Below are 15966 nucleotides of genomic sequence, written 5' to 3'. Positions count from 1 at the left end.
TCCGATGAGCCTTTTCGCTCCGTCCACACAGATGATCTCCGTCCACACAGAGAACAAAGATTGACGACACGTCTCCACCTCCTCTGGGAAAAAAGCCAAAATATGCCAGGCACAAACGATGACCTCACTTGGAGTCAGAGTCCGGAGTGAAGTCGTGGTCACGAGGTGCGTCTCTTACACTCGACCAATCGTGAGTCAGTCTCATCAAATAACTAATTCAAACCAAACTTATCAGAGACATGAACACTTGAACAAACACCAGTGTGATAAGAACTTCGTAAAATGGAAGAAACCATCTTTGACAAACATTGACTGTCTACTTGATATTTAAGTCCCATTGGCTAACATGGAGGAAGTTTATGATCGTCCTTAGCCCTGGAGACACGTGGACGGCCGCCAGACGTAACCATAGCAACAGTAATGTTTTAAAACCGAGACGTGTCATTTTTGGACACAAAGGAATTTCACTTCACATGTGAGTTGTCGACTGGTTGATCTGATTCCCTGTTCTGTATTTCTGGGTCACGGTTTATCTGAAGAATCTCTTCTCCTCCACGTGTGAATCTTCCTGGTTCGTGTTTCCTGAGTTTCACAGACACTTCTCCTTGTTTGGATCAATAACTTGTTCTCTCATCTTACCGTCTTCAAGTTTTCCCAGACGCTGTAATGTTCCGCTTCACTGGAGCATCCCGAGGAGTTAGAGTCTGGATTCATCAGCGAGGAGGAGCTGGAGGGGGGGGGGCACCTGCGATGTTCCGTCATGTTGACCGAGGGAGTATAAATAAAGATTAGAGATGCTGCAGAGGAAGTCCTCTACAGATGGTTTTCACTCTACGTTCTTATCAGCCACGGGATGAAAGTTGGGTCACAGCATCATGTGAACATCTCTGCCCTTCGATCTGTCTTCCACTTAAAAGTATTGAGTTGTGGCGTTCACAGATTGTCATGTGAATAATGAAGCTGGTTATGGATCAGCCTGCAGAACATTGTGACGTGAAGCTACACAACCTGCTGTGGGCCCCAGGCTGATTGAGCCACGTGACCATCAGCTGAGTCCATTCAAAGGTTTTCTGTTCCATTCGTTTCTAATCAGCTGAAAATAACAGACGTTTGTTTTCAGCTCCAGGATCCATGATTCTGATAAGTTTAGTTTTATTTAGTTATTTGATAATCACTGATTGACAGCTCAGACGTTATATACAGTCAGTGATCATATATAAAGTTATTGGTCGTGTTTATAAACCCTCTGCAGGTGTTGTGGTTGTTTTTCACGACTCTTTTGTCCGAATGTAAACACAAACACGCCCAACCAATTATACATCACTGCATTCAAATGTCTGAACGTTTACAAGCTCATTAATATTCAGGATTGGTGTTCTGCTGATGATTATGCATCAAAAACTGCAGCCAAGAAAACACTGTGTGTGTGTGTGTTTGTGTGTGTGTGTGTGTTGCCACGGCACCCAACTGTCATAGCTGACAACGATCAGTTGCCAATGTCTGAGATGACCTTTGGTTGATGGGTGTTTACATACTGACACACACACACACACACACACACACACACACACACACACACACACAATAACATTCATGACTCAAATCACTGCACAGGCAAATACATGGGAAATGTATAGAGTGTTTGAAGAGGGAATGTGAAGCATCTGGCGTTCGATCACACACACACACACACACACACACACACACACACAGACACACACCATGTTTCTGATCAGTTCACCAGAGGTCACATCTGGAGTCATTCAAACAGAAACGAGAGGAAGGTCTTGATGAAGACGATGGAACTTCCTTCCGAGTAAACAAACGCATAAATAAAAGATCCGACAAGACTCGCACCTTTATTACACTGTGACATTTTCCCTCACTGTTATCTCTGCAGCCAATCAGCTGAAGGTTTACTCAGCAAAGGTTATGCCAAAGAAACCCAAAAGAAAAGGGAAGACGAAGGTTTGTCTCTAGTCCTCTCGTGTTCTTACAGGCTGTCGGGTCACGCCAGGCCCAGGTCACTGAAGCCCTGACGTCACAGGTTCGAGGCCGACATGTGACCTTTGCCATGACCTTTGTCATGTGTCATCCCTCATCTGTCTCCCGCTGGGCTTCCTGTTTATCCTGTTCCAAATAGCGCAGAAATGCCATGTAGATAATGTCAGATAAAGGTTCCCAGGTCGTCAGCCGGTAATTATCTTCAACCTGAAGCTTCAGAACGACGCCGAGGTTTTGTTTTTTTTACTCCAGAGTCTGGACGGACACGGTGAAAGTGACTCAGCACTAAACCGTTTAACTCAGGTCTGATGGAGCCGGACGATCTAATCAGATCACACCCCCGACATCAGCTGGTGGGAAACTGTGATCTGTATCTGCATGTGCAGAAATGTAACACGAGGAAGGTTACCATCATCCTCATCATCACCCTCATCATCATCGCTGCTGCAGTGAGGAACATGAGGAGAGAGAGAATCTGTCACTGCGAGTCTGGTAATGTGTCGGTCTTCCCTACGAGGAAAACGGAAAAAAAGTGATAAACAAAAGTAAAACTACACGTCCACCAAAAAGTAATTACTAAAAAAAGTGTAAACAGAAAATAAAACACACAACTGGGAAACTTTAAAGTCCTTAGGAAAATGTTTACTGACCTTATAAATCAAGTGAGAAGTGTAAAAGTCATTTTCTCAATGACGTCTATAGAAACAACCAGCGGAGTCGCCCTCTGCTGGTCAGTACACAGAATGCAGGTTTCTGACACTTCTGCATTAGCTTCACTTCCCGGCCTCTGAGTCTGCGTCTGTTTTCATCAACAGTCTGAGGTTGAAACTCCGGGGCTGTGGGTAAGAATGTCACATTCAGGTCAGGTTTGATGTGAACGAGGCGACGAGCGTTTGGTTTCCAGTGAAGCTGATTCGCTGCATGTGACACAGTCGGGGGAAACGTTACCGCCGACAGGAAATGGCACATTGTCACATCAGAATCAAACGTCTCACAATTACCATAGAAACGAGTCGTTTCGCCGAACCGCTGCTCAGCGTCTGGGGGAAATCATGCAGAGCGTTTATTGACGACGCTGCTCGCGCTTCCTTCTGCTTTATGGCTCCGGTCATTTATTTTCCTGAGCAGTTTGATGGGACCGGAGGCGACAGAGAGGTGAGGAGGGAGGCAACTGCCGAGACATTAAATACCGTGCAGCTATTTCTCTGTCACATCAGACGCCAGCAGGCTGCAACTCAGAGGGAAAATCAAACTGAAATTAGAACATAATTCAAACCTTTTCCCTTCTGCTTAGTAAACACAAATGAAAACAGACGCACAAGTCGGAGAAGGAGTCGACTCATATTTTATCCAGCAGAGGTTTTTTTCATTTTTTCTCAAGAGGACGACTCTGGTTTAGTTAAAGTCATGTAGAAAAAGATCGAACGCCAGAAATGTCCGAAACAAAACCTTTTAAGGAACTAGACAATGAAATCAACCTGCCTCAGAAATCCTCCCAAACCTTCTCTGTTCGCTGATCCAAAGTCAGAAAGTAGAATATAGAGTTTCAGCTCCAAGTGGATTAAAACAACAGATTTAATAATAAACAGCTAAAGTCTAATGAGAAGTTATTGCGGAGTGTGACCGAGTTAAACAGATGAATTAACTGCAGAACTAAAGTGAATCCTCAGAGAGGAGATTACAAACTCCGGACAGTTCTTCAGGATGATCTTTCTCTGTCATGATTGAGATTCTTTAGACGTCTTTAAATTCTCCCCCCCCCCTGAGGGATCAGTGTTCCAGAGCAAAGCTTTAATTACATCCTGATATTCTCATGACTCATGCTGCTGTTTTTAATACTGTCTTTACTGTCTTGTGAAGGAGTCAAGGACCAATTCAAGGATTTTGTCTGGAGGTGAATATTAAAACAATGGACGAGTGGGACATAAATCATTAACATATTAGGAAAAAATCAACACGCCAGAAATGAGCCTAACCATGAAAATACATCGGAATAAACCCAGAGAGTCATGAAGCTTTGTGAGTCGTGAATCAAAGTTTGTTTTTCGGCTGAGGAAGAAGTTGAGCAGCCTGAGCTCCGGTGATCAGCTTCATGCAGAAGAATAAAAGGCGGAAGATTAGAGGCGGAAAAACCAGCAGGTGATCAGGACTTTGTGGGAGGGAACATGTTCACAGGAACGTTTGAAAACCATCTGACAACAAGCAGCGAGCCCACAGCAGCTTTGCAATCCCATCACCGTCCACCCTGACCCGCCCACGTCTGGCTGCAGCGCTGAAGCACACACATTCAATTTATTCTTTTCATTAAAATCTAAACACTCCCTGGAATCCTCCACATCAGAAGCAGCTAATGATAACACAGGGAGAGAGAAGGAGCCGCGGGGGAGAGGAGGAGCTTCTTTCTGTGGGTTTAAACTAAAATAACCATAAATCACATACCGTTATTTGTTTTATGCTCAAATAACTTCAATGCACCTCGGCATGAATTCTTAAAGGTCTGGACGCCGCTCCCGCTGATCCGAGTGAGTGGCTCTGATTGATCAAACTCCCTCCTTCTCTTTTGTCAATAATTGATTCGAGGTTTTAACAGCTTGAAGCTTCGCATATCAAACGCCGTGTGATACTGAGGCTCGACGCAAGTGGAGCAGATGAAAGCTGGTAATGACAGGATGAAAGGATCACACAGCGCCGCTCCGTACGAATGTGTCAGGCATGTTTAAAACAAACGCTTCTGATCCTGTCGTGTCCGGCTGAGACTAAATGAATGAGAAAAGAAGAATATGCATTAAATTCTGTTTCAAAACGATTATATTTCAGGTATTTTAATGATCAGAACACAAAAAAAATGATTCTACATGTCAGCACTCAGCGTTCTCCCTCCCTAAGCATTATGGGGGATGGACGGCCTCATTATCGGGACGTCCAACTCTGTGGATCATTTGGAGCTTTTATTTTGACAGATTCATAAAAGCGTCCTTTATTTTTCTGAGCTCCAGCAGGTCTTTTATTTTGAAGTGAAATTCAGAGTCAGACTTGCAGCTGTTAAAGAATCCAACACAAGCTCCTGCAGCTGTTTGTGTTGAACTGCAAACTGTGTGTGTTTGTGTGTGTGTGTGTGTGTGTGTGTGTGTGTGTGTGTGTGTGTGTGTGTGTGTGTGTGTGTGTGTGTGTGTGTGTGTGTGTGTGTGTGTGTGTGAAACAAAATGAGGCAGATAAAAAGCTTATATCTATCACACGATTGGATGAGACGTGTTTTTGTTGCAGTCTGGGACTTTGGGAGATGTTTGCGTGTCTGTCGTGAGTCTCTGCCTCTTTGAAAGTGTGTTCTCTTTAATTATTTGTGTGTGTGTGTGTCGTAGCAGATAGTGGCAGCAATTGAGAGATAGTCTTCACCGTGTGTTGTCTCGTTGTGATGTTCTGCTGACGCCTTATTAGCCGTCTCTGCACCTCGGCGGCTCTATTTCTGTCGGCTGCGTCGGAACCTTCGAGGACTCAGGGAAAGTTTGTCGCCTGCTGTGGTTTTCACTCTCTCGCTGTTTACCTTCGCTTATCGAGGTAAAAGGGACCGAGCCCCCCGGCGAAGAGATTAGCTTCTGGGAACTGGCCTGAGCCGTCGCATCCTGTTGATCTGACTGTGTCAAGGTCACCTCGACTGAGAGCTGTCGAGTGCAAGGAAGTTGGTTGAATCTTAAATCCAGGAGAGAACAAAAGGGAGCTGCTTCCCAGAATCCTCGTTTGGCCCAACAATCCCACACAGGATCTAGTTTTGTACAGTACAAATTAGGGTTGCAAAGGGGCGGAAAGTTTCCATGGGAAGTTTAGCTCGGGAATTTGGGGAATTTTGAAAAAAAAAAACAACTACGCAAATTCAATGCTGAGCAATAAAAAATTCATTCAAAACTCTATTTTAAAGATGTATGGAATGCATCCTTCACTCTACAGCAGGGCTATTGAGGCCTGCTGTAGTGTGCAGGACTAGTCAGGTAAGTTTCGATGATATTACTGGGGAAAATATATTAGCATGCTGATTGAGGATTGTTCATCTGTTCATCTAGCCTATTTCCATTCATTTATCCATCAATCCTAACATATGTTTACAGACGATTCCAATTGTTTGGCTAACTATTTATATCTCTGGCATTGCATTAGTGTTTTTTTACAAACTTTTTTCTCATCTTTTTCTACAGAACAATGCCTCGTGCACTATCTCATGTGTGGAGACATTTCACCCCATCCAATGTAGAAGGAAAGGCTGTGTACATTAGCAAATACTGTGCAAAGACCTATGTTAAGACTGACACAAAGATGCAGAAGCATATAGTCAAGTGCCCAAAGTTTCCTCAGGGCTCAAATCAGCCTATGACAAAACAAAATGTTTATAATTATGTCTGTATATGACAAGGTAAATACAGTTAGTATAAATTACCCACAACATTTCCAGTTTATTCCCGTTAATTCCCGTATATTCCCATTAATTCCCGTTTAATCCCATGGAAAGTTTCCAACTTTGAATATTCCCGGAATTTTGCAACCCTAGTACAAATATAAAGGAACTAGAATCTGAGCAGCATTCAAAAGTCCCGTGCAATACAACCTACTTCCCCATCGCTTGTTGTGTCTTTATCCACAGATTATTGTCTTGGTACGCCCACTAGTGGTCAGCAGCATATTGCAGGGAGTTGACCTTAAAAGCGTCAGTGCATGCTTGTCGTCCGGGGGCGTCATCCCCAGAGAACTGGGCAGGAATAAGTATAAGTTCCACTGAGACGTGAATGAATCTTCTCATCTTCATGTTAGACGAGCTTCAAGGTGCAAATCGATTTTTAACAGAGGAGGAAGGACAGTGAGAGATGAGACTCGTGTCTGCTGCCAGGACGACAGACTCCCCCCCCCCCCGAACGCATCAGTGCTGCTGAAGAAGGGCTCCTCAGGTCGACTCCCAGATAACAGGCAGCGACATCAATAAACACAACTTCACGGAGACAAAAACACAACTTCAGACCTGCGACATTATCACATTCCACTGACAGGGAGGAAACCTAATCGACCCAAATACGTCACACGCTGGTTAAACACAGCCACTCCTCCCGGTGTCATTTCCCCGAATCAGACTCTGCAAACTAAACATCAGTCTCATGGGGGGGGGGTTTAGTTTGTGTTATCAGTAAATCAGGCAGCGGTTCAGTCGCATACCTGATGTATCTCTGTGGCTACAAAAGAGCCGCTTTGTGTTTCGTTCTCTTGTCGCCAGCGTCACATCTCCTGTGTAATGTAAAAATCTGTCAAACACAGATAAAAAGGAGAGTTTGGTACATGTACAGGAGCTGGAACAAGTGCCAGTGAGGCTCAGTGGAGTTAGAAGAGCCACTGCACTTTTTAGGAACAAAATAAAATCAAATTCATCAAGTACACAGCTACAACTACACGGGGCATGAAACACAGACTCAAGCCTGGTTTGCACCCACGTCTTCCAGACCCGACCGCAAACGATTCATCACGACGCAAACTCACCGACCGACACTCAAGACGTGTACTGCGTGTACTCTAGGGCAACCTTCAGCCACATAGCATATATCCATCCATCCATCATCTACACCGATGATGGGAAGATGGAGCCAGTCCCCGACTCTCGCTGAGGACTGAAACTGGACGAGAGGACAAGTCGCCTGTTTATCACAGACCAACTCTGAGTTAGTGTAGTTTCAAAAATACTTTACATTTGTATCAGGAGAATGTGTTTAGTTTGGTCTCGCCTCAGAAAGGGAGAATGAAAAATCTCTGCATGCTTTTTTCACTCTGGGTTTAAGGTGTTTAGAGTTTTAGGTTCTTCAGTCCTGTTGCTTCGCAGATTTGGAGCAGCTGGACTCTGCCGTAGAGACATCAACAGAAAGAGTGCTTACCGATCCGAAGTGAAGGATGGAAATCAAAGGAGGTCGTGATTGGAAAACAAGGCGGGCCGGTCTTCATTCCTGGAAATGAATCACAGCAGCGTAGTTATTTAAATTGAACTTTAAAAATGTTATGGAGTTTTTGTATTTGATGTTTTCCACAAACTCTACATCAAGTATATTTTCAAGTATTTAACACGTACCTCGGAGGATTCTTCCACAGGAACGCCAAGAATGACTGGAATGTTCAATGCACCGTCGCTTCCTTTGAAATCGTTGGCGCTGTTGATCAGGAGAAGTTCCACGGTGTCGCTTTGAGATTTAAAAATAGAGACCTGACGAGAAAGGAACTGAACGAGGCCGATTCTGTCGAAACAAATTGACTTCAGGTCATACAACTCTGAGCATTTTTGGGGGTTTGATAAAGTTTTGATAAACTGTTTGTGCTGTGGACGGGTTCCACATGATCCTCTACTCGGTCACTGTCCCTCACTGGCAGCGAGAGGCGTGTCTGTCCCCTCAGTGGGGGTCACCAATAGGATGGTACAAGACCTTTCCCTCTTACCGGTGGTTTCCCATGACGTGCACATCATCGGGAACTGTGCCAACCCTCAGCCAGTGGAACCCTGCCAGTGACATAAAGGCTTCAAGAGGAAGCTGCATGTGGTGGAGTAAACAACTCATTTGGGATTATCAAGTCCATGTTGCTGTGGGTCTGGATTTAATTACATGTTTGAGTTTCCGCGTCTGAAGGATTTCCACGTTAACGCCTCTGAACCCTCGGACCTCCTGCTGTGCCCCCCCGTGGCAGCTGAGGGACACTTGGAGACTGAAGGCAGGACGAGCAGCAGGGGGTCCCGGAGCAGAGGAGGTCCACGAGCAGCAGGAGGTCCCGGAGCAGAGGAGGTCCCCAGAGGAGCAACCATATTAGCTTAGACTGAAAAATCAACCCCTGTCTGTGCAAATTAAAGCGTTCAAATGCAGAAGAGTCCCAAGAGGACGATGATGTGACGGCACAGACATACGTTTCCTGAATTCTTGTTTGAGCCTGAATATATATCTCATGTAACTACAAGTTGTATGATGGATAATAGATATGTTCTACTTTTCAAAGGCTTCCTTGCCCTCTCCTCCAGATCTGGGCCTGGGGGGGGGCTCCTCTCTATCTCATACATCTCATGGAAGGAGGCGGCTTGTCTGCAGGGGGTCTACGTGTCTGTACTGAGTCAGTGGAGAGTGGAACTCTTCAAACAATATTTGTCAGTTTGTCTTAGTTGGGCTCCACATGACCTGCTTCGGCAGTGGGGTGTGGAGGAGATGGTGTCCCCTGGGGCCCACTTCCATCTCTGCTCACGTCACAGTTCAATAACTTCGGCCCCAAAACTGCAGAGGCGAGCGGAGTAACACTGTAACGAGAGAGAATCACAGACATGTCTTGCAGGTCTGTAGCAGCTGAAGGATCGAGTGAAAAAACAAACAAAGATCTTCCCCTTGTGAGTCCCAGACACTGAACCAGCAGAAAGCTCCAGTTTCAACTAAGATATTTATCTGTTTGGTTCTTTCATTTAAATAATCAGCAGCTACAGGCAGCAGCTTTATTTTTCCAAACCCACTGAGCCTCATTTAAATTCAAGAGCAACATGAGTTTTTAAAATATTCAAATTTATGGAAGGTGCAGCAATAAAAAGGAAAAAGGGGTTTTTCGAACATTTATTAAAACTAAGGCAGCAATTTTCTGTGTGTGTATATATATAAAGGAAAACTCAACACTGTAGAGTTAATAACCTACAACAACCTGTGAGAGGAAACAGGAAGCAAAAAGGAGGAGAAACTAAAGTGTCTTCACTTCAGTTTTGACTGATCAGCAGCAGAATCCAGTAGAATCTGAGCGACAGTAAATCCTCGGCAGCGCCGCGAAGCCGCCGTCGTTAAGCAGAGAAACCAGGTGTCACCGAGCAGCGACTCGGCGGGAGTTTGACAGATTCCCTCGTGGGGGGGGGGGGCAGAAACTCAATATGCTGTGTTTCAGCAGCGGAGATTACACAGACGGTTGAGAAGCTGCTGCAGCGTTTTCAATTTCAGTGAGTGAAAGTGATTCTCTGTGGTTTTCAGATGAAGCTGAGCTCTGGTGGTGGCAGGGGGGGGGGGGGAAACTGAGGGACACGTTTTGAATTGTCATCATTTCAGAGTCCTAACCTCCCACCAATGAAAATCGTGTGTTTTACTCTGTTATCGTGTCCATGAAGAGTTTTAAAAACCTCTGAGAAACCTTGTGTGGTCGAAGCTTTACGAGATGTTTCAGAGGAGAAGGAAGGGGAGCTACTGATCAGGAAGCTAATGTTAGAAACATATTATTAGCTTAGTCGGCTGAGGGGGTGGAGATACAGGAAAGTTATTTTCTACATTTATAGATTCATAGATAAATGGGTAGTTGACAAATAAGGGTGAAACAGTGTTTTTTTAATAAAGTTCTAATGAGGATTACAGTTTTATGAAATTATAATGTTCAAATGCTGAATTTTTTTAAACTGCTAGTGTCCCGTGGATTTTTTGTATAATTTCATTGCGGTGTGACCGGCCGTCACACCGCAGGACATTTTCATCATTTTGAGTCATTGCTATACAAGACTGACCTTAGCTATTATGCTAACTGAAAAATAACACAGTTTAACCTTAATATGTTTAATTCAATTTAAAAAAAAAAAATTGAAATTTTTGTTTACACTTTTTTTTTAAACAATTTTTTAACTACAGACATTCGAAAAATCACACATTCATTTTCTGATTGAAAGAGTGAAATTTATGAAATTAATCAGAGGTTAACAGTCACCTTTCAACATACACAGTACATTCCAACATCTGGGGGGCTTCCTGGTAGTGGAATAAACTAAGGGCCCCTATAGTTGTCCATGTAACTGCCGTTTCAAAAATCTGATTTTCCATGTCACGCCACAGGACAGCATTTGTGTTACAAAAGTTATTTTGCTGTAAATACTAATATACTAGTTTTGTGCATATTAAAACCTAATATTAATAAATTCATTATATACAATATAAGGCCAAGGCAGTTATTACCTGCTCCAGATATTTCTGGTTTATTTTGTTAATATGTAAGTTTAATGCTTCACCTATGTTACGGTCACACCGCAGGACATTTTGCATATTCAGCTTAAAATATAATCAAAACATAACAGATATTTCATACAAAATCATAAGTTTAAAACAAAGTACCATAATATGCATCACATCCATGTGTTGTTTAAGTGGTTAAATGCATCTAAATAGACATTCACACTTAGTTACAGAAAAATCATGCGTCATGTCATCCACCCAAATACACATGGAAAGCTACAAGTTGGAGTCACATCCAAGAAATGAACGCTTTGAGGCACTTTGTCATAAAAAGAAAAAACTGAAATGTCATGAAATTGTACAACTTTGATACAAAAGAGATCTCAAACTTCACCCTTTAATCTCTGTGCATCAGTCACGGCTGAGTGGCTTCACAGTCATGAAAGGTTTTACTGACGCCTCCGAGCCGAGGGAATAACACTTCAGATCCCCATGGAGCTGAAAGCCTGAGAGGGCCCCCCCCGAGACGAGGTGGGTGGAGGACACTCTGGAGGTGAACCTCAAGACGAGCCGGTGAATCCGCTGCCGTAAACACGCTGATAGCTGTGGCAGTTTGACTCCTGGCAAATGGAGTGGAAACTCCATCAGCTCAAGTGGCAGGTTGACTCAGACTTTCGGTCACTTTGGCCTCGAGATGAAAGGAAAGAGGATGGAGCGGCGCCATGTGACTGACAGGAAGTGGCGCGAGTGTTTAACATTGGCACAGACTGGATGGAGGCCGAGGATGAGGTGTCGAGATGAATGTGGTCGGTGTCCTCAGGTGATTTATGATACTGTGTAAAGGAGGAATATAATGTAAATGTTGAAAAGAACGAGAGAGAGAGAGAGCAAACGATTAGAAAACTAAAAGATCAGGAGGTTTTTCTTGGAGGATCAGGCCCACGTGAAAAACTAAGTAACTCTCGAAACCGAATGCAGCAGATTCTGGACGAAACAACCTGAGTTATTAAGGAATTTTTGATCTAGTTTCTTCATTTTTTCGGCTGCACAGGAAGAAGAGACCCACACACGGGTGGGGGGGTGGTGGAGGTTGTTGTTTGTTCTGCGAGTGTCGTCGTTGCTGTTGAAGCTGTCGCTGACCCGGGAAGAAAACCTGGAGTAATGACATCATCGGCGCTCCGAGCCAAATCAGTTTTGTTCCACTTCCCGGCCGAGTTCCTGTTATGACCTCCGTCTCCACCCGTCCTCCTCACCCCGGAGACACCATCATTCTCACCCTCCTGTCCACCGTCACCTTGCCTCCAGCTCTCTCTCTCTCTCTCTCTCTCCCTCTCTCACCCTCTCTCTCTCTCTCTCTGTGTCAGAATACATGTGATAATAACCTGTTGCCTGGTTTCCTGTGATCTTTAATTAAAATGAACCGACACGGCTGGTGATGCTCTAAGGTCAAAGTGACACGTAATAATTCATCTAGGGTGTAATTATGATTTTGTCTTAGTCACAGAAACACTGGGATCTGAGACCTTTTCTTCTTCATGAGTCATCGTCACTTCCTAACAATGACCCACACAATCAGAGCAGCGTTAACAGCTGATGATTATCGGATTCGTAGGATCGTGTAAGACGATAAAAGTCACGTAATGTACGATAATTCAATCATTTTGTGACATGAATAAAGTTCATTATGAATTGTATAATTATCGTCATTATTATAATTTTCTTATTTGGACAGAGACAGTGAACTACAGACCTGAGACAGAGTGAGAGAGCAGGCGAAGGTTCTAGCACCATCGTGCTAAGATAAGTCCAGAGAAGCCACAGGTTAGAGCCCCCCCGATACTTCAGCTCCTCCCACAGAACTCATGAATCTGAACTGTCTCTGTTCATGGTTTCAGACGTTAATTTGTGTTTCACATTTGAAGAAGCAGCAGGAGGTCGGACTCGTCCGCTGACCTCAGATCAGCTCACCGTCTCCTCTCCTGCTGTCTCTGGGCGATCGACCAATCAGTTGCTCCTCGCTCGCTCTACCGTCCATCTCTCTCTCTCTCTCTCTCTCTGGGTCATCCATCTCTCCTCCGGCACTGACGTGTCGACGGAGGAAACAACGGGCGGCACTGCGCTGCTGACACACACACACACACACACACACATACACACTCTTCACACACTCTCTCTCTCTCTCTCTCTCTCTCTATCTTTGTGCTGTAATGGATATAAATGAGACAGATATTGATATTGACAGTGTCGAAGCAGCCGAGGTCATTCTTCTAACCGTGGTGGAATGATAGAGTTGTGGATTGTCCGACAACCAACACACACACACACACACACACACACACATTGTATTACTCGCATTTCATTTTAAATTATAATATAATATATTGTTCTTTGATTTCAATCTCAGCTGATTTATTTCACAGATTTCTCAGAGCATGATTGATGGAGCTTGATGAAATTTTTTTTAGAGGGTTGATATTTATGAGGGAGTGACTTGATCCAAATAAAAACATGGATGTAGTAAATACCGATGTGGTTTCATATGGGGACAGCTGGACCTTGGTGGACGTGTGAACTCTAGTTTACAGCCGGGTTTAATCCTCAGTAACTATCGATCCTGAAGCTCTACTCAGGATATCTCAGCTTATTTTGTGGAGAGTTTTTATTTATAGTCTATGATTGAAACATTTGGGGAGATGAACTCTCGTGACTTTATTGATTCTTTTTCCCTTGTGTCACCTCAAGGTCGACACAAGTTGGTTTTTAAACTTCCTCCTCTCTTCATATCCCACATAAGACCTGAAACTGTGAGTGTAGACACTTTGTTCCTGTTGACAGTTTTATTTTTTGTTTCTCTGGAGCTTCGGTCCCGTTTTAAAATCTTTAAATCCTCTTTCACACTAAACATATTCAAACGTTTTAGAGTCAAAATCCTGGGAGGAAATAAAATTCAAATATTCCAGCGCCTGTTATCGTGAGAATCGCAGGGGGAACAACTACGACTGCTGATTTATGAGTTTTAATAAAAGGCCAATGATATCAGCAGCACGTCAGCTTAATCTAATATGAATTCGTCCTTATGGATGAACACAGCCGACGCACTCTGGCAGCTGATAAATCCCTTTGCACTTTCTCTTCTGCCTACATCTTACAAAAGTTACTATTTCAATTTCCTCTTCCACATCTGCCTCCTCTTCCTCATCTAGGATTTTTTGATCTTTCTTTGCCTGAATCTTCACCGAGTCACGGAGGTGGCGCTCGTTATCCCGGTTTATAATTCTGTTTGTTTCTACTTCGCTGCAACTTTGTTCCTCCTTCAGAGGAAAAGACGGGTCAGCCTTGGTCTTCATCTCCATCTGCACAGTTTGTTTTTCCCTCCAGAGAAGAAGAAGTGAAGCATTGAAGAAGCAAGGCTCCAGGTGTCTGTTGTTGTTAAGCACCTGCTCAGACACCTGCACACACGGATAAGCATCAGCGACACAGACACAAGGCCTCGCTCGACCTCCATTCTTCTCAGCAGAGGTCACCCTCTTCTCATCCATCTCCCCAAACTATCTGCCGACCAAAAATGAAACATTGTTCTGTCGCTCGCTCATTTGTTTTTCTGATTTATTGTTCACGCACCAGCAGCGGCGGGAACATTCCAGACGGATCACAAGGACAAAGATCTGCTGCGACTTCAAACTCTTCTTCAGTCGATAAACAGACTCTCTAACTTCAACTGAACAAAACAAACTATGAAATCACCAAGCTCCTGCTCCTCCGAGAAACTACGGTGGCCTTCACGTGACAAAAACATGAACGCCGCTCAGCCAGTGTTTGGTTCGTGTGATTAGAAACACGGTCGACTCTGAGTCTTTCTCTAGAGAGCATGTCCACTTTCCATTATAGTCCAGGCAAAGTAGCCCATTTTGGAGCCAAAAATAGAAGTAATTGTAAAATAATTTTTTTCAGCATAGATTATTTCTATGAGGTGTCCAGAACAACATACTAAAAGTCCTAAGAAATCCTAGTTGAGGAAATATGTTTAATTCTCATCAATGTGTTCATATAAGGCCCGGCAACAATACACCCCAAAAAGACTATTTTTTTCCTTTACTCCAATCAAAATGAAACTTTACACAATGAAAGTTACAAGTTTCTTTTGAAAATGAATTTATGTATGTATTTGTAATACATATGAATGGTGTTTGCCTATGCAAATTAGGACATATTCAATGAGTGTGGAGCTCATGTGCTTGTCAAATTCATTTCAAAAGAAACTTGTAATACAAAAAATGTTACGTTTCATGGTTACTTTCATTGTGTAAAGTTTTATTTTGATTGGAGTAAAGGAAAAAAATAGTCTTTTTGGGGTGTGTTGTTGCCGGGCCTTATTGGCACACATTGATGAGAATTAAACATATTTCCTCAACTAGGATTTCTTAGGACTTTTAGTATGTTGTTCTGGACACCTCATACAAATGATCTATGCTGAAAAAAATTCTTTTACAATTACTTCTATTTTTGGCTCCAAAATGGGCTACTTTGCCTGGACTATAAAGGAAAATGGACATGCTCTCTGGAGAAAGACTCTGAGTCGACCGTGTTTCTAATCACACGAACCAAACACTGGCTGAGCGGCGTTCATGTTTTTGTCACGTGAAGGCCACCGTAGTTTCTCGGAGGAGCAGGAGCTTGGTGATTTCATAGTTTGTTGTTCAGTTGAAGTTAGAGAGTCTGTTTATCGACTGAAGAAGAGTTTGAAGTCGCAGCAGATCTTTTAGTATGTTGTTCTGGACACCTCATACAAATGATCTATGCTGAAAAAAATTCTTTTACAATTAGTCGGTCGTAAAACGCTACTTTGCCTGGACTATTAACCCATAATTCAACTAGAGGGCACTCACCAGGCAGTCGTAAGCGAACGGGAGCGCATGAAGCTAAACAGCTCAAATAATTACCGCGTGTGTTTGATCACAGCTGGCAGATCGGGTCTCGGGACAGATTTGAATCTGCGATAAGG

The sequence above is a fragment of the Limanda limanda genome, chromosome 22 (genome assembly GCF_963576545.1).
Source record: "Limanda limanda chromosome 22, fLimLim1.1, whole genome shotgun sequence".
NCBI lineage: Eukaryota > Metazoa > Chordata > Actinopteri > Pleuronectiformes > Pleuronectidae > Limanda > Limanda limanda.
Note: the sequence above shows the minus strand (reverse complement) of the source record.